Source organism: Panthera leo, chromosome C1 (assembly GCF_018350215.1).
Source record: "Panthera leo isolate Ple1 chromosome C1, P.leo_Ple1_pat1.1, whole genome shotgun sequence".
Taxonomy (NCBI): Eukaryota; Metazoa; Chordata; class Mammalia; order Carnivora; family Felidae; genus Panthera; species Panthera leo.
This window is the reverse complement of record NC_056686.1, coordinates 208942449-208968923: the sequence shown is the minus strand read 5'-3', so window position 1 is coordinate 208968923 and position 26475 is coordinate 208942449. Positions and strand designations below refer to the sequence as shown.

At 41.0% G+C, this 26475-nt stretch overlaps 1 protein-coding gene and 1 long non-coding RNA gene across 3 annotated transcripts in view; both read right to left on the bottom strand.

Annotated features, from left to right (window-relative positions):
* The window catches only part of LOC122226721 (collagen alpha-3(IV) chain-like), a 135028-nt gene that overhangs the window by 108077 nt on the left and 476 nt on the right, over positions 1-26475 (bottom strand). The gene's annotated exons all lie outside the window — the stretch shown is intronic.
* On the bottom strand, positions 755-22764 carry LOC122226723. Of its 2 annotated transcripts, none has more exons than XR_006205742.1 (4): positions 22658-22764; positions 18005-18254; positions 15801-15921; positions 755-1067 (listed from the first exon to the last, which is right to left on the bottom strand). It is a non-coding gene; the product is annotated as an uncharacterized LOC122226723 (long non-coding RNA). The 2 variants fall into 2 exon arrangements; XR_006205741.1 differs by lacking the exon at positions 755-1067 and adding an exon at positions 10302-10747.

Sequence of the window (26475 nt, the reverse complement as noted above, 5' to 3'; positions counted from 1 at the left end):
AGTCCCAACGTCAACCCCAGGACAAGAGGGACACACTCGTATCTGCTACATCAGTTCATCCCCACAAAAAGCTGAGGAGATCAGAAAACTCGAGCCTGGGATGGGTGTTCGTCCTGGTCTTCTGACTTCATCACTCCCCTGTGAGGTTGTGGGGAAAACGAAACGACCAAGTTGAATGTGGCAGCATATGGCACACCACTTCAACATTTCACAACGTTATACGCACATGAAGAAATTCCACAAAATGATAGGAGGGGGAGATAACAGCCGAACGCCAACCTAGCCTGCTTTCCAATCCTTTAGCCAGGCTTGGAGAAGCTGTTCGAGATGAACTAGGTTGTCAGCGCCTGGAATAACGTAATTAATGAACCGTCTCTTTTTCAGATACATTTTGCATCTGAATGGTACTTATACTCTGTTCTAAAAGCATGTCTCGCTTTCTATCCTATAACCAGAGAAAAATTGAGTACTGGAATTTAGAGCAAACTACTTTCTTCTAAAGGGTGTGCTTCAGAAATTGAAGAAATTATGCAGTCACCGTTAGAGAAACTCAAGCTCCACGACTCTCATTAGCCTGTTTTGGATAAGGGCGCTGCCCTTGAAGAAATCATCGAACTCATTCCAGCATCTCTGTGCTTTGTGGGAACATTAGCATTATTTTAAGTTCTTACTGTTATTAGTGTTTCACAAATGAATTACGGAAAAAAAATCTTTATTTTTAGCCTTTTGCAATGACTAAAATAAGATAGTGGTTTCCATTAAAAGTTATGTGAGATTTCACAGTGGGTTTCTATTAGAATTATACTGAAATTTCTTGAAGTTGAAGCCAACGGTGTAAAGTTTTAGCCCCATCTGTCTCCAAGATGAGTTATTAGGCTGACTTTGAAATATGATAACTCTGTTTTGCTGAGTCACTGTAATCTATTGTGGCCCATTGGCACATTTTGCTTTGAATCCTTGATATGGGGCCTGGCCACCACGGGCGCTCCGTAAACGCTTCTTGGATGGAGCCATTCAACACTTTTTATACTGCTGAGGCAGAGTGATTTTGTGGACTGTTTTTCTTTCTTTAAAAAAAAATTTTTTTTTAATGTTTATTTATTTTTGAGAGAGACAGAGAGTGAGCAGGGGAGGAGCAGAGAGGGAGACACAGAATCTGAAGCAGGTTCCAGGCTCCAAGCTGTCTGCACAGAGCCCAATGCGGGGCTCGAACTCACAAACCGCGAGATCATGACCTGAGCCGAAGTCAAACACTTAACCAACTGAGCCACCCAGGCATGCCTGTGGACTATTTTTCAAAACACTTTCATAAAGCTGATTGTATCTCCTGCTTCCTCACTTTTTTTCCCCCATGACATTCAAATTCAAAAAATGAGTCTTTTGTATGTATCAAGAATCTTACACGTTTACATCCTTTGACATAGCAATTCCATTTCTCGAATTTATACGGAGAATAGAATCCAATCTGAAGCAGAGTGCCATATACAAATATGATTACAGCACTATTATTTACAGAAATAAAAGATTTGTACTATCCTTAGGGTCCACTAAGACAGAAGTAGCCAAGAAAGACTGAATGTTAAAAAATGTTTCCAAGACCACATAAATATTATTTACAGAGTCTATTTTTATAAGAAAAAAAGACTGTAGAATTGTATACCCAGTATCTTTACATCTATATTTTTAAATATCCTACACATAATAAACACGCTAGTGGAAAATACGAAAAACATTAATGATCTTGTCATTAAGTACCGAAACTATGACTGACATTTTCCGTTCAAATTTTCAGAATTTTGCACATTTTCTTTCATTAAGCACACATCACTTGCATCATTGAAAATCACTGCACATTTTCTTTTTAACTAATCACTGTATACCTTAGCCTTATTACAGAGATTACAGAAAGTCCCTCATCCGTTACATATTTGGATCTGAAATAATAAAATTATGTATGTTTCTAGATGATACATAAAATACATGTAAATACTTGTGTGTTTGATTGAGACTCCAACAGTATTTCAATTTTAGTTATTCAGGAATGGATACAGACTTCTAAGATGAGCATCATTTTATGTCCAAGTTTTTTTTTTTTTTTAATTTTTTTTTAACGTTTATTTATTTTTGAGACAGAGAGAGACAGAGCATGAATGGGGGAGGGTCAGAGAGAGGGAGACACAGAATCCGAAACAGGCTCCAGGCTCTGAGCTGTCAGCACAGAGCCTGACGCGGGGCTCGAACTCACGGACCGCGAGATCATGACCTGAGCCGAAGTCGGATGCTTAACCGACTGAGCCACCCAGGCGCCCCTATGTCCAAGTTTTAAAAGAGCATCAGGATTTGCAAAAGATGAGATTCAAGGTGTATCTGTCGAACCAGCAGAGAAAGTAAGAGAGTCGCAGCAGGCCGGCCAGAGCAGCAGTGAGGGGGGAACACTGCTCTTTTGAGTACGCCTCCAGCTCTGCGGGGACATGCACGCCTTGCACTGAAAGATGAAAAATTATTTCAAAAATACCCTTGTTTGGTGAACATTTCAACTCATTTTCAACGGTGAACTTCAGTTAAGATGCTAAGAGAAATTAGCTGAATGTAGTAGATATTTGCTTTCCTTCCCCCTCCATTTGACATTCTTCTTCTTGGTTAGAGCACATCGTTTCTCTGGCCACTGTGATTGCTTCACAGTGGGACTCAAAAATATTTTCCTAAGTATTTTTGAGAAACGAAACTCGTTGTTTTGGGAGGGAATAACCGGAGGAGGTGGTTTTTCCTCGTGGTTGTCACGACACAAACGTGGAAGTATACCGTTGAGTCCATGAAGGAAGGCAACCTTAGGATGAACCAGACACAAGAACAGCAAAGGCAAAAGAAACCAGGTCTTTGATGATATCAGTGAAACAGTGGATCTAGCCTCACCTGAAACCCTCCTGACCACTGGATTTTTAAGTCATGAGAAGAAAAAATATTCTTTTTATTGTTTACACCCTCTTTTAAAACATAGACCGTTCGTGTGTGTGTGTGTGTGTGTGTGTGTGTGTGTGTGTGTGTGTGTGTCTGTGCTTAGTAATCTCTATATCCAATGTGGGGCTCAAACTCACCACTCCAAGATCAAGGGTCACATGCTCTCTGACTGAGCCAGCCAGGAGCCTCTGTCTGGGCCATTGGGAATAGAGTTTTAGGTTACTTACAATCACAAGGCTGCTAATTGGAACTGTGTGTTATTTAATTCTTACTTGATAAAAGGAATGCTTATAAAATGAATGTCTTTAGTTGAGGGCAGTACTTTGATGCTAAGTTTGGGTAGATGCACAGCCATCCATCTACAGTCATCAAGTTATATTGATTAGACCTAAACAACCGCACAAGTCTACTTGCTTCTTTCCACCCTCTTGACTCTTATCCTCTTTCAGACCACCTCTGTCTTGCACCTGGATCACCGCCATGCCTCAGTTTCTCCCTGCCTCCAATCTATTGCCCATTCTTGCTGTTTCCAAAGGATAAATCTGATCATCTCTCTGTCCTGTTCAAGACCTTCTTGTGTTTCCCATCTTAGCATCAAGTTCAAACTCCTTAACCATGACCGTGTACAATGGGGTCCTACCCACCTCTCCAACCTCCCTTCTCCTTCCTCCCATCTCTCCACATCTAGGCACGTTGGCCCTCTCTCTCTGGCCCTCAAATAAGAAGCCCCAGTCCAGCATGGACTGTTCCCTCTACTGGAAGATTCTTCCCTCCCATCCTTCCTGGTTGAACTTTCCTCATCTTTCAGGTCTCAGTGTGGATATCACTTTCTTTGGGAAGCCTTCTCCATGCTTCTCCGTTTCCCTTTTTGGCAAGCATTCTCTCCCACCACATCACAGGCCTAGTGTATGACATTGCAGTTGCCCAGCTATTACTAGACTGGAAGCTCCGTGAGGTCAGGTCTACTTCCCTCTCCTTCAGGCCCCACCTGTAGCACAGCCCTTGGCACACCATAAAAGCTCTTTAAGCGCTTGTTGAATGAGTTAATTAGAAAATTATTCATCTGATAAACCCAATACGCAATACTATAAATACACATATCAACACAAAAAACTATATTGTGCATCCATACATGGGTATGTGATCCTGAAAGTTAGTATTATTATTTTGGTATTGTAACACATTAAGTGAAAATGGTTCCAGTTTTAAAGAAGTTAAAAACATTTCGTTTGGGTTTTCATTTCATGAATCACAGAACCTGTGCCAATTTTCTAAGCAAACTGCTGTAACTCTGTTACGTGAGATGATGTGGGGGAGAAGGCTTTAAAAATAGCTGACCGGATATCCCTCTTGGTGGCTTGGGTTATGTAAAAGTATTTTGTGTTAAGCCAATGTCTCACAATGGATCACTGAGCTTTGAAAAGGCTGTTTGGGATCCTTTTTTCAGTGTTAAATATCTGCTTATAAACAGAATCGGACTGAAAATCTCCTAGAGAAAGGGTACAATGTCCAAATAGTTATCACTTTTTAACTCCAGGTACTCAAAAAATTCCAATGTTAGTACTGAAAGTGATTTTTTTTTTTGAAAGTGATTTTAAAAAAATAACAAGGTCCCTTAACAACCTAGTGAGAAAGAAGCCAGGATTCTTATAAAGAAATGTTAGATTTGGGCTTAAAATACTTTTCTATTAGAGCAGAACAATCAGATAGTATCTGGCATTATTAAATATTTATTTTAGTTTTAAAAAAGATGTAATTTGGGGACATTGTTCTCATTAAGACTCCATAAAAGCAAAATGGTAGGGATTTGTTGTTTGAGAGTTTATTATGGACTGAGTCCTTGGGCACAGCTGATTGGACCAGAGTGGTCCAGGGGTGGGTAGGACTCCATTGTACAGGGTCATGGTTAAGGAGTTTATGATATGCCCTAACCCAAAAGCTATATCCAGGCAAAGATGGAATGATTAGCTGGACCAATCAGGTTCTCTTTGCAATGGGGAATTAGGTGCTTGGGAGTGAGAGAAGCCCAGACCAACAGAGAGAAGGCAGAAGGGAGCCGCCCTGGCAGATGATGTGAATGAGCAGAAACCACAAGATAGGACACATGCAAGGTAGAGGATGATGTGGTTGGTTAGCTGGGGCAGGAATGACAGCAACAGAAACTTCTACTGAGATTCTGTAATTCCTGCTGTGGATGGGACCATGAGGTAACATGGTCACTAAACCTGCATATTCTTAAATTTTTTTTTTTTTAACGTTTTATTTATTTTTGAGACAGGGAGAGACAGAGCATGAACAGGGGAGGGTCAAAGAGAGGGAGACAGAGAATCTGAAACTGGCTCCAGGCTCTGAGCTGTCAGCACAGAGCCCGACGCGGGGCTCGAACCCACGAACTGCGAGATCATGACCTGAGCCGAAGTCGGCCGCGTAACTGACTGAGCCACCCAGGTGCCCTTAAACCTGCATATTCTTAAAGTAACTTCTGTCATCCACGAGACCTGCCTCACACTTTAGATTCCCATTTGTCTTATTGGTTAGAATGTATATCTACAAAAAAAACACACCCCTGTTTCTTGAGATAGCAGGAGAATCTCTGTTCCCCATCAAAAAAAGCCTCACCCAGGGGCGCCTGGGTGGCTCAGTTGGTTAAGCGTCCGACTTCGGCTGAGGTCATGATCTCGCAGTTTGTGCATTCGAGCCCTGTGTCGGGCTCTGTGCTGACAGCTAAGAGCCTGGAACCTGCTTCAGATTCTGTGTCTCCCTCTTCCTCTGCCCCTCCCCTGCTCACTCTCCGTCTCTCTCTGTCTCTCAATAATAAATAAACATTAAAAAAAAAAAAAAAGCCTCATCCAGATGTGTATATCCAAAACGGCACGCAGACTCATGCGGCTTGTGCCGCAACTCTCCACTGCCATACTTCCCCCTTGGCATGGCCACACCATTCGAAGGCCAGTTTTGAGAAAGCACTGCCAGATTCACCAGTCTCATCCAGTTAGAGCAATGTGACCTCCATCATTCTCCGTCCTCACTCCCATCCCTCCTCCGAGTTGGCGGAAGAACCCATTTGGCATCTTGGTGGCTCGATATCTGAACAGTTGTTGGGATCCCCGCCGCATGAAGAAGATGGGGAATCACTCTGTTATCCTGAGGATGGTGTACCGAACTTTTAAAGACAATGCGCCGCCATGATTACAGGATGGGAGAAATGCACGGTCAGGCACCTGCAGTTTCACCACGTGTACTGCAAATATCTGGAAAGTGTCTATCTAAAAAGTGAGAAGACCTTCAGTGAGGGCAGCTGTTCCAAGTAGTTTCTAACTAGCTGTTCCAGGTGGAATTGTCTGTCCTATTGACAACCACAAAAAATTAATTTTCTTCATTCTGTCTACATTTTGGCTCTGCATTGATAGTACTGATGTACTATTATTTAATTTTCCTGCCAAGTGTGTTTACAGTAAGTACTAAATATAGGGCTGATTCTTAAGTGCTTATTTCTTGATGGGTTCAAAATTTCTTTGAAGATGTAAGTTATCTACAGTTTGATTTTTGAAAAAATGCTTGCCTAGGGCCTTTTCTAAGATGCATGTTTTCTATAGTGAATTATACTGATGACCAAACACTAGCTTTTATTTCCAATTAAATTAATTGTATTTTTATTCAACCTTCACACAATTAAGTCTAATTATTACACAACTCGTTACATAGATGCACGTATATTTCACATTGTCCAAAACATAACCGAATAATTAACATGAGTGTGTGGCAAAGTGAATCTGTAAGGCAAATATTAATATGATTCTCAAAGTTGAGGTATGACAATTAGGAAGGGAAGCTTTATGATTCTTTATTTGTGTCTTGAAGCGAGGATATTTTATCTCATAGAATACCTCTCAAAAATGGATGGTCTACACTCCCCGCATGGTATACCAATTATATTAAAATCTACAAATAGGGGAACCTGCTTGCTCCCTAATAAAACCAGGAATCATCTGAGATGTGACGAGTGCAGATTCCCAGGCCACAGCATGAGGATTTTGCCAGGAAATCTGCCCTTTAAAATAAACGCCACAGAGGACTATTGCACAGACTAAATGATGAGAACTGGCCTAAGGCTTTCTTTCTGAATTTCACTTTTCTTTGTACTTCTTCCCTGGCTAGTGATGGGGAATATTCACCCTCTTCTGTGGGGACCGTAAGTACCCATGGAGCAGGGCCTCACCCTCTGGTCTCAAGAGGGCCAAATACGCATAAAAGGTAAAGACAGTAATATGATGATGGGAATGGGGGAAAACTGGTGCACCGTCTGACAAATGAAACATAATACATCCTTTTTATATTCGAAGGTGAACACACCATCTTCAAGTTACATTTATATTCCTCCCCTAGCAGCAGTGACCGTTTCGCCATACGCACAAGAGCAAACACCACTTTTTCTCAGACAGCCAGAGGTCAACCAGGCCATATGGAGATGTTATGTGATCTTTGTACACTGACTAGTAGTACCAAGTGCTAACCACCCGGGCTAATCGCTGAGAGCCCTGGGGCAATTCGCCTCGAGCTACCCATTCTCCATTTAATCAGTAATCAGCTAAACCTTGCACTTGGCCGGAAGCTTTTGGTTTTTTTTTACAATTTGGTTGGTTGGCCGAATCCACTTCTAAAAAACAAATTCAACCTAATGTCAAAAGTCCAATGGAACAGCTAGGAGGCGTAAGGGTCAAGAATGTGTACGCCCGTGTGTAGAGAATTTTTCCAAAATGTGCGTGATGAAAAAAACGGGGTTAGGTTTTTTTCATATACTTCAAACGCTTTATTTGGTTTGTTTGGTTCTGTGTATGACCTCCAAACGTGTTCAGATTAAATTATTTGAAGCAGCTAAAGAAAATAATTTGCTGGTGAAGAAAAGGCATGCCTTGCAAAGTGCAAAGACGTATTTCATGACAATAGACGTAGAAATGAATACCAAAGGACAGCGTGCAGCAAAAATTTTGACCGGATCCTTCTCGGTACAAAAGGCAAGGACCATAACTGCTCAAGGGGCCTGGATCAGCAAGGCAGAGGGCTGAAACCAAGCTGGCAAGGAAGGTTACTTTGATGAGGGTCTAAGTCAAGGTGTTATTCCAAGTGATATCTTCTGGGAAGAGACATTTCAATAGTTTCCACTTTTTTAAATAGATTGATTGAGTCAACATTGATTTTACCTGGGCTGGCACTCATCATACTAGATGCATTCAAAACAGAAAGCACCTCAATTTGGTGATAAGCAATGATTAACCAGTAACTCAGTTCTCACATTCCCCCAGTCCATCTTGGGCAACTGCCAGATCAGTTTCCTAGCAAGAGTTCACCCATGTGCACTTGCTGGCCTGCATTTGTTGCTCCTGAGGGTAGCTCTCTCCTCACATGTTAATATAAGAGGCTTCTTGGCCAGGGGAGAAGGTTGCTGACCCACCAGTTCTGCTGGCCAGACTGTTGTCTGGATTCCTGAACCCTTGCCAGGGTTCTTTGGTGGCAAGCAACAGAAATTATTTAGGCTAACTCAATGATAAAAGAGGAATTTGTTGGAATGACATGGGGCAGCACACAGAAGTTGAAGAAAAGTTAAATAAACAGGCCTCAGAAAAGACCAGCCTCAGGGCCGTTGTGGGGATCAAGGTACAAAAACGAACGGAAAGTTTTTCAGGGCACTGCTGTCAGGATGAATAAGCTCCTTGCGTTTTCAGTTGAAGATCCGAATTCCTGGGGGAGGGCACTTACTGGCTCAGCTGAGGTCATGTGCCCACGCCCTTGGCAATGAGGGGATGATAGCTCCCTCAAGTAAAATCGACATGCCACCACCAGAGGGGGACAGGAGAGAGGTCAGGAAAAAAGAGCAGATGTCAGTACACTCTGATTTCTCCTGTCACCTGGTTTCCATCTGCCCCCTCTACTGACCTTAGACATACTGTCTCCTCTTTGTTTAGGCTCTTCTGGCCGAGTTTGATAACCACCAAGTTCGAGTCAATCCTCTACCTGACTTGACCTAAAGTCTGAAGTCAGATGAATTCCAATGAGCCTTCTGATCTGTGTTGCCCTTATTCCCACCCACTACTTTGGTCTGGTCTCTGTTTGGAACATTCAGATGTTCCTGGGCCACCAGGTTCTCAGAAATTCCCCAGATTCACCCTGTTCTTATGCTGGTCACTGTTATCCCGGGCTCTTTGGCCCCAAATGCTTATTTTAAGCAGCACAATTCAAGATGTTTATATATGTACTTCCAAATCTTTTAAAAAAATGGCAAAGCAAGTAAGCAAACAAACAGAACCACTCTATTTCCTTCGGAAAATGCATAACACTCAAGAATCTATTTATACAGAAATTACTTCACGTACGTTCAAAAGTCAAATCTTTCAAAAATCCAATGTCTGCGAATACAATGTCATTTATCTTTGTTCCTGTTGTTAAACTGGAATAAAAAATTAAAGCAAAGACTTTGTGATATCATCAGAGTCTCATATTAAAAAATGAATAGCCCGACTGATCTCTCAGTTGTACAGCAAGAGACTGTAAAGCAAAGGGTAAAGACTTTTGACTGGTGGGTTCCAGTAGGTAGGAGCCAGATGAAGGTTTGGTCAAACGGCTGCCAAATATCACCCTTCACCACCACGAATACCTACTGAGCGCCTAACGTGCTAGGCACACTGCTAAGCATTTAGAGACCCCATTGTACGTAATCGTTATCATGCATATAAACCTACAGGTCTATCCTGTTGTCCCCCTTTTACAAATAAGGGAAACAAAGTTCACCAACTCAGCCAGGGCCACGCAGCTGGCTGTGGGTGGCATGAGTTACGTAAAGACTGACTTTCTAACTATCCTCTCAAATATGTTTGTCTCTGTTAAAAAGTTTTGCAGGGGCAAAGGGTCCTCATGGCAAAAATGGTGAGAAATGATGGACTTAAGAGTTCAGGGAGAAAATATGAATGTAATTAAGAAGCCCTTAATTTATTCTAATGCACAGCTGTGCCCAGTTGTGCTTCTCCGGAAAGCCCCAGATACAGACCACTGGAGATCACCTCTTCGGGGGTCACAGCTCATTGTGGTGATTATGATGAACATCACTACCTTCAATACGCCTACAGAGTTAGGAACCACCACTCCAATGTTAGAAACACAAAGCACGCTCTTCCTCATAGTGAATAAACAGGAAAATTCTAGGCCAAGGAAAGCTTATAATAACAACAACAAAGAGCCCACTCTATTTAGAGCAAGTCAGTGATTTCTCCAAATGAAAAAGCACAGCAGTTTCGACGTGAAAACAAGTCTGGTTTTCGTGAAGCTTTTCTGACTGCCACTTTCTGAAGGTGAACTTTATTGAAATAGATTCCCAAGTAAATCATTTACGGTATGTTAATGGGCGGATGTTAAGAGTAATTGGTCTTCTGGTTTTGCATCGGAACATGTTAAACGCTTTGCATTCGTGCTAACCTGATTACATAAAAAGTTTAGGAGTCATACGTATGATGAGGTTCAAAACGGGTCCAGGTGATATTTTGTTTCAACGGGCGTAGGTCAAAATCTCCAACATTTTCCTCCTTTACAAAATCGTGGAGTCTTAAGGTCTTTTCTTTATCTCCATTTGATTTTTTCCCCTGCAACTGTATTTGCTTCTGAGATTAGAATGCAGTCATTATACAATCTACTGAGGTTGTACTATCGTGCTTACCAAGCTACTGCTCAACTTGATATAAGGAAATCAATTTAGTTTCATTCCGATGCGTGGTTTAAGGCAGATTGGCCTTCAAGAAACCTAGAGAAAAGTCCAAGAGATCCTAAGCCCAACTGTCACCTGTGGGAAGGTCATAAAAATGGGCGAGGGAAGCAAGAGGAGATGAGGTAGAAGGAGTGATATTTGGGGAGAGAGAGAATCTTGCTCTTTGGCCAATGGATTGGAAATGGCTCATTTTCTCCAAATGCCTGGAATCGTCTAAAACCAATGAGATGCCCTATGGTAATGATTAGCAGGGGTTTTTGAGCCTATCTCCTTCCAGATTTAGAGCTAAGGGTGAGGGATGAAGGGGCACTGTGAAATGGTGAGCGGGTTGAGGCAAGAGTCTTTAAATCTATCTAATGCAAGACTGACTCTAGGTCTATAACAAAGAAAATAACTGGCAAAACCCATACTTTATTTGTGGCCAGGAGCCATGCATCTCATCTTCAGCTCTGTGTCCCAAGAAACCCCTGGCTCTAGCCAAGATATTCTTTTGGTTCATTTTTGACCAGAGGTGAGATCACTAGAAGTCAATGTGGGAATGGGTAGATTATCATAAACATAATGTTGGCAAAATTAACTAATTTGAGAAATTAAAAAAAATTAGCTCCTTGGCTCATATCATACATCAAATCATATTCTGGATTAAGTAAAAAAAAAAAAGACAATAGAATATATATTGAAATTTTATCTCTAGTTATATTTCCATGATAGGATTTGGCATGATTTTGCTTTGTTTTTGCTTACTGGTATTAAAACCGTGTCTGTCATTTGACAAGTAGAATCTGTGGTAAAAAAAAAAAAAAAAAAAAAGAAAAGAAAAGAAAAGAAAAAAATACCAGCTGAGCTAATTAATAATTTTACTATATAAGTCTATTACAAAAAGATATGCGGGCAAGAATTCATCATAGCTTTGTTTATTATATCAAAAATTTAGGTTAAATAAACCTAAACTTGGTATATAAACATGATGTAACAGTATGTAATTGTTTTCAAAAGATGTTAAATGAAATAATATAATGTCAAAAAAGCAGGATACAAAATGCCTTATACCATATGATCTCATTTTTACACAAATATGACACAATATTAACACTGGGTCCCCTTAGGTTCTTTTACTACGAGTGCTTTTTAAAAACATACTTCTCTAGGGGTGCCTGGGTGGCTCAGTCTGTTGAGCGTCCGACTTCAGCTCAGGTCATGATCTTGCGGTCTGTGAGTTCAAGCCCCGCATCAGGCTCTGTGCTGACAGCTCAGAGCCTGGAGCCTGCTTTGGATTCTGTGTCCCCCTCTCTCTGTGCCCCTCCCCCGCTCATGCTCTCTCTGCTCTCTCTCTCTCTCTCTCTGTCAAAAATAAATAAACATTAAAAAAATAAAAAAAATATATACTTTTCTATATATCCTGAATGTTCACAAATGAGCGTGTATTACTTTTATTGTTAGGAAAAAAAGATCAGCGTAGAAAAAATATTTTTGTTCAGTTAGTCCAATCATTAGTTCCAGTGGCTTCATTATCATAAACTTCCCAAGGAGCCTTCCTGTTTGAAGGAAATTTGGAAGGGCGCCTGGATGGCTCAGTGGTTAAGCATCCAACTTTGGTTCAGGTCACGACCTCCTGGCTCGTGGGTTCGGGCCCTGCGTCTGGCTCTGTGCTGACAGCTCAGAGCCTGGAGCCTGCTTCAGATTCTGTATCTCCCTCTCTCTCTCTGCCCCCTCCCCTGTTTGCACTGTCTCTCTCCCTCTCAAAAATAAATGAACACTAAAACAAAATTTTTTTTTTAAATACAAAAAATAAAGGATATTCCGAGAGTATCTTCCGCATAGCGTACTGCCCGTAAGGTAGGTGCTCAGTGAATGTGCACCAAGCGAATTTGCACTTCCGACCCTGTTGCTGCCGATTACACATTAGTGGAATCCGAGGGAGGCTGTGTGCCAGAGCTGGCTCATGGCTTCTCTTAAAAACACATGCCAAAAAGCCTATATTTGAAAGAAAGGACCAAATGATTACTATTAAGTGTTGCCCAGAACTCTCTCTCTAATTAACAGGTATTTTAGGTGAGGTATTTGGCAGGTGACCGTAAAAGCGATGGAATCATTGGATGAGTTTTGCATCAGTATTTACATGGGGCGGTGTAAGGGAAACAAAATGTTCATTTTTTAACGGGGACAGTGCTGAGGGAGGATGCCATTTCTGCTGATGTTTCCAAATAATGTTATTAGAAAATACCAGCAGCAAAGAATGCACTGAATAATATTTTTGAAAAGAAGAAACTCCTTAATACATTCCAGGAAGTTGATACTGAGTCACAAAATAACAGGAGAATTAAATGAGTATCAGAAACATTTGGACTATTGCTTTGCTGATATTGAAGCTCATTCCTGTCTCAATACTACTTGGCACTTGTACAATGCAAAATGTGTTCAATTATATTATTTCTGGAGAGAGGAGGGATAGGTTTTATCTACCACATTTTATGATTGAGGAAATGGAGAGTCTTGGAATGCAAGTGGCTTGCCCCAAACTGTCGCAACAGTGACTTTTTTCCGGCACAGGATGGGGGGAAGGGCATACTGCTGTCTTGCGCGATCTCTCTAGGATGGCAGGGTGTCCCAAGATGTCCTTGCCTCTATGACTGCTCTCCTGGGGGCTGGGGATGCTGTTCCTTCAGGTCACGTGGGCTCTGAACGCTCTGTCTCTGAAAGGCCTGAGCAGGTCACAGCGGGTAGAAGCTCTGAAGGTCCATGGGCACAGCACAGGCACCCGCAGAGCTCGATAAATCTACCCGTTGGTCTTCTCCAGCGTATGTGCGACCTTAGAGAGTGTTGACGCCTGCATGGGCCTATACGCTGGCTTGCAATCAGTAGGAAACTCACCTGATGAGATTTCAGATACAGGACTGTTCTTAGGTTTTTTTTTTTTTCACAACTGGAAAGGGTTTGCAGGAATGCTTTTGCCTAACATGGCAAAAGAAGAGAAATCCCGTTCATGTGTGTATCGTATAGAGCACTGCTATCTAAATGCTGATGTGGGCTCCAGAAGGGGTGGAGGCTGGAAGCTGACTGAAGTATTATCAGTAACTGTACGTGCTGCTTTCTGCACTCCCAACAGTTTTAAGTACTTTACTTTGTTTTTGTTGTTGTTGTTGTTTTTTAAAATGTTTTATTTATTTTTGAGACAGAGAGACAAGGGCGTGAGCGGAGGAGGGGCAGAGAGAGAGGGAGACACAGAATCTGGGAAGCAGGCTCCAGGCTCTGAGCTGTCGTCAGCACAGAGCCCAATGAGGGGCTTGAACTCACAAACTGTGAGATCATGACCTGAGCTGAAGTCGGTCGCTTAACCGACTGAGCCACCCAGGCGCTCCTTAAGTACTTTACTTTGAAGATAAGCTGTGTTTTCAAGCCACTGGAAACTTACCACTTCCTGGCCCCATTGTCGTTCCACAATTTATTGCTGTTACACCATAAAGCCCACGTGTTCACTTTTTCGTACATTTAACTGATCTTTATTCTTCCTCTCAACTCCACTCAAATTTTGCTTTTCCGTATTTGCCCTGTGAGAGCATATCTAATTTTCTTGTTATTGTCTGTGTCCTTATCTAAAGCCCTCATTTGGTGGCATACTCCATGAGGGCAGGAGGGACCATGTGGGTTTTATCTACCTTTGGTCCCAGCATCCAGCTGAATTAATGAATGGTGCATTCAACATTTCACCTGGAAAATAAATGCTTTGTTTTTATTCTTGTCAAAGGATTTAAGAATCTACTAATTCTTTATTGCCTTTTTAGTTTTAGTGTTTAAAATACAATGTTGGCCCCGTTCCAAAAACATTCACTGGGGACTACTTATACCAAAGGTCCTGCCAAGAGTTGGAGCTGTCTGTGTTATAAATAAGACATAACACATGTCTTCCAGGAGATCAGTAGGGGAAGCAACATGGAAATAGGTAGAGCTCTTTCCAGATTGCAGAGATGAAGAATATCTCAGTAAGTAAAAGTATTTCATTGATGTTTTGATTGTAAAAGGGTATAGCTTCCGAATTCAGTTCTTTCCGAATAACTGAAGCATTTTAAAAATCATCTTATCGCAAATAGTGCTTTGTTATTTAAATAATGAATAAAGTGACATCTGACACTCCTTTTCAATCATCTGAGATGGTTTTGGCAAGAAAGAGTCCTACTAAAGAACCCAAATAACAAGAACTCCCAATTCTAAAGCTATATTTTTTCCAAGTTGATTTATTTATTTTTGAGAAACAGAGAGAGAGACAGAGAGAGAGAGAGAGAGAGAGAGAGAGAGAGAGAGAGAGATGCCACAAATGGGGTAGGGGCAGAGACAGAGAAGGAGACAGGAGACAGAGAATCCTAAGCCAGCTCCATGCTGTCAGGGCAGAGCCTGATGCCGGACTCAAACGCACAAACCGTGAGATCGTGACCTGAGCCTAGATCAAGAGTTGGATGCTTAACTGACTGGTCCCAAGTCTAAACCTACTTCCTTCGTTAATTTGATGAGTTCTCTTGGGTCAGACCCTTACCTGTAAATCATGAATGATACTCCCTTTCCATCTTACTCAGAAATGCACAAAACCAGACCTTTGATAAGAAAGCATCTACACAGAAAATTATTTAAAGTATGATCTTAGAAAATGTTTGTCTTCAAGGAGTTTCTATGGCAGCTTTATGTCTAAACAACTGGAAATAATCACAAAAATTCAATAGAAAGATATTACCTAAGTAAGTTATTGGTGCTAACCTACAATGAAGTGCTCTGTAGACATCTAGAGATGATACTTGTAATAATTAATAACTCATAAAATTTTCACCAGCCCATTGTTGGGTGAAAAGAGTAGAATAAAAAAATAGTCTGGTAGAGAAAGACCAAAATGTTATCAGTAATCATCTGTGGGTAATATGATTATGGGTAATTTTCATTTTTACATTTCTTCTGGTACTTTTAAGCACTGGCCAAGTTTTGAACAACACATAAAATTTTTTTAAAGCCAGCATGTGAATGCTTCAGCTTTCCTGATGTTATACACAATAAACAGAATAAAATTATCCTATCATCTGGTGGAACAAAGAGAATTAATATTAACCTTGTTGTTTTGGGTCTCTCCAGATATGCTTTGACATTTGATTCGAGGGAAAATACTGCAAATTTCTCAACTTCCGCTTGTAGAAATTTTCCTTGAGAAGTTCATGTAACAACAAAATATCCTGGCGGGAAAAAAAATCCAGTGACCTGTTTTGTCTACATAATGACAAATCTTCCCAAGTTTTCTAAATACACTTGAACTCATTTTTAAACACTGGGATCACTTCTCTAAGAAACGAATTTGGAGATACAATCTAATTAACCAACATCAATCTTAAAGATTAAAAATGGAAAATTCCTAACTTACCCCAAAACTACTGTCAGAAAAATAACAGATCTTTATACCATTACATTTTTAAATAGGTCTGAGGCTTATACTTTTTAAAAACTATTATCTCATTGCAATAATACCAAAATACTGAGAATGTCAAATACTCTTTAAATGTATACTTTATATGTGCGTAGGCACACACACATATATACTACCTACAATGATATGTGGAAACATTGTTTTGATGGCCTGATATTGTATGGACAGGACATCAGACTGGATTTTTAACCTTCCTCTCTGTGCACATAAATGAGTATCGAATTACTTGCACTGAATCAATCAACAGGGACGGATTAAACAACTGCTCTGTCGATCTAGACTGCTTCTCCAGTCTCTTTCTGACTGCCAAGGTACCAGAATCCAGAGAAGAAGTACCAACAAGACTTGCTTCCTGCTTTGTCACCTCTTCTTTAGGTAGGCTAGGTTCCCAAGAGAACAGTCAACCTCTTCCATGTGACAGTCATACAAGACTTTAAAATAGAGATCGTGTCACAGTTCTTTTGAAACTCTCCAGTACCATCCCATCGCATCTTGAGGGACCCTCCAGGGTCCTTACCAAGGCCGGCACAGTTCCCAGACAATACCGGACCCAGGAATCCCTTGTGGAGCTGATTAATATGCAGATTTCAGTTGGGGTGGGTGGGGGAGGGGCCGACACGACGTTCTGCCTTTCTGGCCACCAGGAGGGGAAGCTGGTGCTGTGGGTCCTGTGAGTGACCTGGGGGTCTTCACCTCCGGCTGGCAGGTCCTTAACCTGGGTTTCATTCTTCCCTGGCTAGAGCCCTCTCTGGCCCGAACCTATGTCAGCTGGGACAAGGGCTCTTTGGCCCAGCTTTACCTTCTTGCCCTGGGCCTCACAGCCACATTTGGCAAATTCAAACGTGTCCCAGGGAGGCGGAGGAGAGAGGATGACACAGACACGTCAAAGGGAATGAAAGAACATTTTCAGCACCTCACTTTACACGTGGGCCCATCACCAAGTTGCAGTGTGAATTCATTACTCATCCATTACTAATGCGACTGTCTTGTGAATAGCATAAACATACTACATGGCCTCTTTGTTAAAATATGAATTGGTTAAGTGCAAACATTAAAAGTATAGTCCTGTGGACTTATTCCACCTTATCTAGGGAGCAATCTCCCATCCTTAATTAGCACAACCATCCTGCCCCTGCCCCTCTAACTCCCTGTTTCCCATACCTTGCCCCATCTCTAGCAAAATACCCAGCATCTGTATTCCATCATAGTGAGTAAATTAACTCAGGGATTTTCTTCTTCTTTTTGTAGAAGTTCCTTTAGTCTTGGTTTTATTCTTTGACAGCCCAGGAGCCATACAATTAGAAGCATCTCGCCTCTCTCCACTGTTGAGAGCCCTGGTCTGGACCACATTCCCCAGCACTTCCCACATTCCCGAGTCCCCATGGAAGCCTCATGGGTTACGTGAGCCAGTGCCTTGGAAAGGTTTTCCCCATTGACCCCTAGCTAAGGTAAATGCTCCCCTTCTCCATCACCACATCCTATTCTCTCCTAGCAGGTACCACAATCTAGAGCTATATGTTTATAGGCCTGTTGTCTCTCTTCCCTGTTCCCCTGGACTCTCTATCCCACCGTGGCCAGGAATGCAGTTTGTTTATCATTGAGTTGCCAGGACCTGGGTCACATGCCTATGTCTCTGTCCTATTATCTCGTTCCTGATTTTAATAATAATAATAATAATAATAATAATAATAATAATATAATCGTAGCTAGACTATAAAAGCTGGGCATCGTGTTGAATACTTTATTTGCAAGAGATATAGTACCACCATTTTTAGATAAGAAAAACAGAGATCCTTTTGGAAGTGACTGGTTTAAGGGAACACTAAACCTCTTACTTGGCTAAGTTGTAGCGGCAATTTAGTTTAGAGCTTAAGCTGATAGGCAAGATGTGGCATGTTGGTTTCCAATGTGTGTCTCCTTTTCTCCTTTCCTGTTGCCAAATGTTCACTGTTTTGTGATGTGTTTTCAACTCTTCATGTACACACCTTACTCATATTTTGATAATGGCACAATATCATCAAATATGTACAAGTGGTAATTCGTGCAGCTTTAAGCGTGATAGCCAAGGTCGACTACCTTGATTTTCTGGAGAAAAAGTTGTACAGATAGTTAGGTACAATCCATGCTGACCTACTGTCTTTAATTGAAGTTTGTCATTTTAATGTGTGTTGACTTCTTTTTTTTTAAGTTTATTTATTTAATCTGAGAGAGAGAGAGAGAGAGAGAGAGCACAAGTGGGCTAGGGGCAGAGAAAGAGAGGGAGAGTGAGAATCGCAAGCAGGCTCCATGCCACGGGCTTGAACTCACGAACCAGAAGATCATGACCTGAGCCGAAATCAAGAGTTGGATGCTCAACCATCTGAGCCACCCAAGCACCCCTTGCCGTGTGCTTATTTCTTATGGCAAACAAGCATACAAAATATGTTCCTTTCAGGGATATGACCTTATGGACTGGCTCTCCCTCTCGTATCAGGACACCACGTATGTGATCTGTGCTATCGAAGACGGTGGCCGCATGTGGCTACGGACATTTGAAATGTAACGTAGATACTCTGAATTAAGATGTTCTAGAAATGCAAAACAGACACTAGGTTTTGAAAACTTAATATGAAAAAAAAGACCGTAAAACATGTACTAGTGTTTCTAACAGTGATTACATGCTGAAATTATAAAATCATGAATGCATGGGGAGAAGTGAAATATACTGAAATTAATTTTATCTGTTTCTTCTTACTTTTTTAATGTGGCTACTGAAAAACTTAAAATAACGTATGTGGCTCATAGCTGTGGCTCACGTTACATTTCTATTGCATGATACGGACACTGATGCTTACTTATCTGAGCTTAGGAAAGCATGTAAAGTGGACAACTATACAACCAATATACTTTAATTCACTCTTCGCTAGAAAATACTTCTGAAGCCAGAGGCCTTAACTGGCAGTTGAAGAAGGAACCCCAAGAGGGATGGAAAGACGGCCATGGGAGTTTCAAGAAGACAAGAGCCAGCAATGGGATCTTGTGAGATAAACATAGAACTTGGAGGAAGAGTCTTTCTCATCTGATTTTTAGAGATGAAGCTAACTCAGAGGGATTAAGCAACTGGCCAGGGCCATGGTGGTTGGGCTGATAGGGAAGATGTCTACTCTGTTAAAAAGTTGATATGATCTCAGTTTTCTTATTTTCAGAAACTGAAAATGGCGGTGAAACAAATAATCTACAGTGCAAGGCTCTTATGATTAAAAAGTTTAGGCTGAGACCAGATACAAACTTTGTAGAACAAAAATGCTCTGAGCACCATGTGTTTTTACTGATCTTGGAAAAACTCTTTTACTCCATGGTTAAATGCACTTGATGAAGGACCACAGGGCATTTGCAAACCAGACAGCCCTGTTGGAATCGTACACTGAGAGGTTTGAGGGTTTTTTCATCAATTGCAATATTTAACAAGGTTAACTTTGCCCAGAATTAACACAAGGCAGTTATTACTGTGCTCTCCGTAACAGGGCAGAAATTATAAGGGAAAGGCAAAGACAGATTTCATTTAATTCACAGTTTTACTAGGGATCATGCCTGAAAACAAACTAGCTACTACAACCCCAGAGAAAAGCTCAAGAAGGAAAACTCTCCTCAGAGAGGGAGAGGCAGCTGAGAGAGGAAGCTGGTGGCTTTGCTGTTGTTGGCCTTGACCCCCACTCATCTAGTGGAAGTCAGAATGTATGGAGGAAGCAGGCAGTGGGAGGGCCTAGAGGAGGGTGGCCCTGAGAACACGAAAGGAAACGTGTTTGGTGCCCCCATCCTCCCAAACCATTACTAAATAAGTCTATTCTAATGGGAAACAATTCTCCTGGGAGCCACAGAATTACTTTGTTGTTTTTTTAATCCCAGGACAGAACAGCTCCAATCTGTGAGCAATGAGGTGAAATGGAGGGGGTGGTGTGGGCTGAATGATGACAGAGGAAGCTTTTATTTCCCCCAAACTTCTCACTCACATTGTCTCCCCATGGGTGATCACCGATAGACACAGAAGAAACAGGACAGGCCCAGACCTGATTTCAATGAAATCATTGAAAAAGAATCAGAAAGTATTGAGTATGAAATGAGTATGTGTAAAATGAATGAAGGCATAAAAATGGGGGAAAATCTACAAGAAAAGACAAAAAAAAATCCCAAAGCCCAAATAGATTTAGACTTCAGAAAGGACCTCTGGAACCGTCACTGAAATTAAAATTTAACGAATGAACATAGTCATGGTTAACGTTTATTGAACGATTACTATGTGACAGATATAGTGAAGTATGTATCATGAGTATTAAATCACTGAATCCTCATAAAATCCTGAAGTGAGTCTCTTACTTCCATTTTAAAATAAAGAAGTTGGGACAAAAATTTAAAAGCTGATAATTAATAGATCTGGGGTTATAAACCATGTCAAACGGTTCCATCCAGAGGTTGTTTTTTTTTTTTTTTTCATCACTGAAAATTACAATAGATTGAAAAATCAATCTACTGAAATTTCCAAACAGCAGAAGAGAGAATTAAAAATTGAAAGAGGTGTGGGAAGGGTTCACAGGGGCAGCGCAGGGGACGAAGCCCCTGAGGCAGAAGCTGACAATGTTCCAAGTTGGTCTCAAGTCCAGCTGATGACTGGTCTCGTGGACAGTCTGGGGTAACCTCCGCAGTTCAGAACAGTTCTTCTGTGGGGGTGGGCGGGGGGGAAGAGAATTTATCCAATGGCTCCCATCACCCACTGGTCAAAGATTTGCCCACAGGTGTTAATACCCTATACCTCTAAGGTCCAACAGGGAGCCATGAGTAGAGTCTAGAGGAACCATTAGGCTGTTCCAGGTACAAAGTCTGTGGCCAAGCTGGCAACTGGGGAAAGTCAGTGCCCACAGACCAGGAGCAAGGTGGGACCCAGAGGACCCAAGTGGCATATGAAAGGTGTCTCTTATAAGGAGTTAGGAGGAATGGAAAAAAGATGAGAAGGTCCAGGATGCATCCTACGAATGCCAGGAATAGAGAGAGTGGGGAAGGAGAAATGTAAATCAGGAATATCTGAGATTTGATGAAAACTATAGACTCTCAGATTAAATATGCACTGAGTAGGATACATAAGAAACAAATATGCACGTACAAGTTTAATAACATGACTAAAAAATCTCGACCTAATTGGTAAATATATATATACATATATATATGTATATATATATTTATCTTTAAGTCAGAATATCATTTCCATCACAATTTAATTAAAAAATAAGATTAACTAGAAAATCTCCCTCTGTTTGGAAATTAAGAAATAAGGATCTAAATAACCCATAGGACAAATAAATCAATTAGAAAGGATTCTGAATTTAGTTATATTGAAATACCACTTACTAAAATGTGTGTGATGCAGTAAAAGCAGTATTTGGGGGGAAGGTCATTAGCCTTAAATGCATTTGGACTATTCAGAGTTGCTTGATTAAAGTCAAAATACAGGGGCACCTGGGTGGCTCAGTCAGTTGAGTGTCCGACTTCGGCTCAGGTCATGATCTCGCAGTTTGGGAGTTCGAGCCCCGTATTGGGCTCTGTGCTGACAGCTCAGAGCCTTAAGCCTGCTTCAGATTCTGTGTCTCTCCATCTCTTGGCCCCTCCCCTGCTCATGCTCTGTGTCTCTCTGTCTGTCAGTAATAAATAAACGTTAAAAAAAATAAAAAATAAAAATAAAGTCAAAATAAAAATTCAACCATATTTGCTGTATCTTTGATAGGCTATTAAATTTTGGGGACAAACACATTGACAATAGCACTAAAAATATCAAATACTTACAAATTAAAGAAACAGAAAACTTGAAAACATAGTGAGAAGTTAAAGCCCTGAAAAAACAGACCAATGAATGAATATAAACAGACTCCTATATGAATGAGTGCTTGGTACACGTTTGCAGATGTAACACTGCAAAGCAGGGGTGGGGGGGGGGGGAAGAACGGACTGTTCAATAAATAATGTTGGCACAATTTATCATATATATGGAAAAAGATAAAATCATATTCCTCAAGTAGAAAAACAATTCCAGGATTAAGAGTCCTAAATACAAAGGAGTTACATTACAAAACTTTTTCTTGACATAAGAGAACATTTTAATAATCCCAGGGAAGAAAAGGATTACTTTAATGAGATGCAAAACACAAAACATCAAGGAAAAATGGGAAGTTTGAGATTGCAGAGGAAAAAAAAAAGTTCTATGTTCAGCCACCAGTAGCTAAATTTAAGATAAATCAGACACTGGAATGACATACTTGCTGCACATTTAAATGGCAAAAGTGTGGCATCCAAAATATAGAAATGACTCCTAGTTCTTAGTGAGGAAAAAGCGCAAGGCCACAACAGATCAGTAGGCAAAGAGCTGTCCATGCAGTTCACCCCGAGGTACATAAAAACCACCAATGAAAACATGAAAAGATCCATGAGCTCCCTGGTCAAAACAAGATCTTATTCATACTCACATCGAAACACATCAAGTTTTGCTGAGGATGTAGGGAAGCAGATACTCTGGCACATTATTGGCTCCACCATTTTGGAGTCTGTTTGGCAATTCCTCATGCAACTTAAAGCATGCTTTCCCTCTGGATTCTACCTAGGAATTCCAAATCTAGTTGTCACAATGGTACCTACATGGAGCAGTTACGTTGTCGCGACTTTGTAAAACAAAACCATGGAAACCAACTTCCTGTGCTCAGGGGGAATGGAAAAAGAGACTGTGCTTTATTTGTATAACTGGATACTATGCATCAACCACCACATCCATATGTGTATACATGAATCACATCTATATGTATCAACATGGATAAAATCCAAAACCATAACATGGAGTGAGGGGAGCAAGCTTATGAATGTGAAACCATTTATTGCATTTGAAGGACCACAAAACGAAAACATTTATTTTTCATAGTGACTAACACACACACACACACACACACACACACACACACACACACACACACACTGGATAAATACAGAACCATGCACAAAAGAGGGGGCAAAGAACATGTGGAGGAGTTTTTATATATACACATATTGTTTTCCCTAAAGGGAGAGACCTGAGAACAAACGGGTCAAAGCCTATTAATACTTGCCTAATCTCAGGGATGAATAAATTGGTGTCTGTTACACTTTGTTTGCTTCAGCTTCATTCTTAAAATTTAAACATGAAACCAGTTGAGAAAGCATCTTCCATAAATGCAGCTGTTATTCAGCTCCTGATATTTGCTTGCTGTATTTCTGCTCTGTCTGCTTTGTATTTCTGCTTTGTCTTTAAGGCAAAAAGAACGATAAACCATACCTCAAACCATGAACCTCACCTTCCGCAGACATCAAAGGAGGCACTGTCTCCAGCCCATCTCCTAAATCGATTTATTGCCTGAGGCAACAGCAATGTACCTCCTCCCAGGTTCAAGTTGCGGAGCTGGGCCTGGCCTTGGCGGTAGAACCAGAGGATGAGCTGAACAGACAGGCCAGGGACTGGTTTTCACTCAGGGCACTTCAGAACGAACTGTGTGGGTGGACAGTTCCACCCAGTCTGAACTCAGAATGTGGGCTCGACATCGCTACTCTCTCCCTGTTTTGAGAAACTGCTAACATCCAATTGCAGAAATTTAGAGCAAAATGATGTTTGTAACTAGTGCAGCACCAAGACGATAAATACCGTGGCCCAAAGGCTCAATTTAGCCCGCACTTACACATTATTTGGCCCCAAGTTTATTTAGCCCTTTACAAAAAATACGGTGTGTTTTGTAAAGTTTTGACTTATTTGCTAACATCTAGACTTTGAGAGACTTTGAGAGATTTCTAATGGAAATTGGACACTACCACGCCCCACCCCCCTAACTGCCCTGCTTCTCCGCTGAGAAAAGCAGGGATTCTGGCATTATTGATCTTGGAGTCTAGAATGCCCACAAATGGTTGGCCCTGAAGACTGGCCCCTACTCCATGGCCTGACTCATGATCTCACCTGCTGGCCTCACCAGGGGTTTCAGCCTCATTTTACAGATGAGAAAACTGAGGTTCAGAGAGGTCAAGTGCCCTGCCCAATGCCAGAGTTACCCTGTGGAGGGAGCCTTGCTGGCTGGCACTCTTTGGACGAGTTACTGGTTAACTTATGATTCCTTTTCTCTACAGATATTTCATGGTTTCTAATGACACTTTTTATGTAATTCAGCAAGTGCAATGGAAAGGATAATTCTTATAAATAGTAACAAAGACTTGCTTCAAGTGATGCTAAAAATAATACAAATGGATTAATTGTAATATCAGCAAGAAAATCACCGAGATTTGGCCAAATTCAAGACAGAAATTTTACATGTAAAAAAAAGAATAAGGGAATATGACAACATAATTACAAATTGGTATAATTAGAGGTTGCATGATCATAGAGCATCACTTTTTCAGGCTGATCTTTACATACCCCTCTTTCTCCATCCTTCCCCAACCTCACCTCTTCTTTGGAGTCTGGAAGGATGTGCAAACCCTGCTCTGGACCTCTGCCTCAACATACACTTCCCACAACATATACTCCCTTTAGGTTTCTTGCTTGTTGGACTTATTTGCTCCTGGATTAAAGTTGGCAGACAATCTACATTGACTTAAATGAGATTACTATAGCATGCTCAGAAGTATTGGGTCGGGCATTCCTAGTCTATGCAAAGTGCATTTTTGTTAGAACCAGCTACATGAAGAGATTACATGGCTCACAAAATCCTTTAGAATGTAAAACACTAAGTAACCTAAGTGTAAATTAATAGAGGGATGATTCAATTAACTTTGGCATATTCATATATCGTGGAAAGTCATGCAACAGGGCAAAAAGAAGAAGTAAATCCATCTTAAATACTAACATGGACAGGGGCGCCTGGGTGGCTCAGTTGGTTAGGCTCCCAACTCTTGATTTCAGCTCAGATCATGATCTCATGGTTAGTGAGATCGAGCCCCTGTCAGGCTCTGTGCTGGCAGCATGGAGCCTGCTTGAGATTCTATCTCTCCTTCTCTACACCCCTCTCCCTTTCCCCTCTCATGCTCTCTCTCTCTCTCACACACAAAATAAACTTAAAATAAATAAATAAATTAACTAAATACTAACATGGACAGATCTGTAGGTTGCAAAAGGATACATATAGCATGGTATCAGTTATGTTAAAAACCACCAATAAAATTACATGTTGTTTGTGAGTCTGTTTAGTATGTAAATGCACAGAAAATGTCCACAAAGAAACGCGAAGTGGTCAGTGGATGACCTTTGTTTGGACAGGGAGGGAAAGAGGTATGAAGATGCCAAAGAGGGTTTTAGCTTCATCTCTCGTGTCTTAACTTAAAAGAAAAAATAGATAACATGTGGTCATAGACTCTAACGATCTTTATAGGTGACATTTATTTATGTGACTACTGACCTCCAATTACAATCTCAATCATGAAATTGTAAAACTGCTCATCCATGGGAATGACACCGACGCTGCCTTAACACCCAAATTAACTTTTTACGTGTAAAAATCACAGAAGTCATCTGAGAAGTTAAATTTCACTTCCACTGAGTTCAAATCAAGTAAGTCAAACTAGGAATCAAAACACTTTGGAGGACACCCAGTTCATCTTTAATTGCAAAGAATAAGAAGTATGGAGTGCTTTTAAGTGAATCTGGGATCTCTCAAGTTATGAGTCAAAATCAAAGTGACAGACTGCTTAATTCATCCTAACATGAGTTTTATTTCTAAGGTGCTACTAACTTTTCAGTGATGGCATTAGCTTTTCCCAACAGTGCTGACAGAACACTGGAGTGGGAGTTCGAACCAGGGGGGAAACCGAGCCCCAGAGAGGTCAGAGTTCAGTGTGAGGTGACAACTAAGAAATGTCAGGGCTGGGGCCCTCTGTGCTCTGCCAGGCCATGCTGCCTGCTCTGATTCACCAGTGTGACATCGCATGTCTCTATATCCGGTGTTCTCATCCCTGGCCATTATCTACCCACGTCTGTCTGTCTATCTATCTATCTATCTATCTATCTATCTAACTATCTATCTATCTATCTATCTATCTATCTACCTATCTATCTATCTATCTATCTATCTACCTATCTATCTATCTATCTATCAATCATCTACCTCTGGAGTCTATCTATCTATCTATCTATCTATCATCTATCTATCTATCATCTACCTCTGGAGTCTATCTATCTATCTATCTATCTATCATCTACCTCTGGAGTCTATCTATCTATCTATCTATCTATCATCTATCTATCTATCATCTACCTCTGGAGACTTTCCCCAGTATCCCT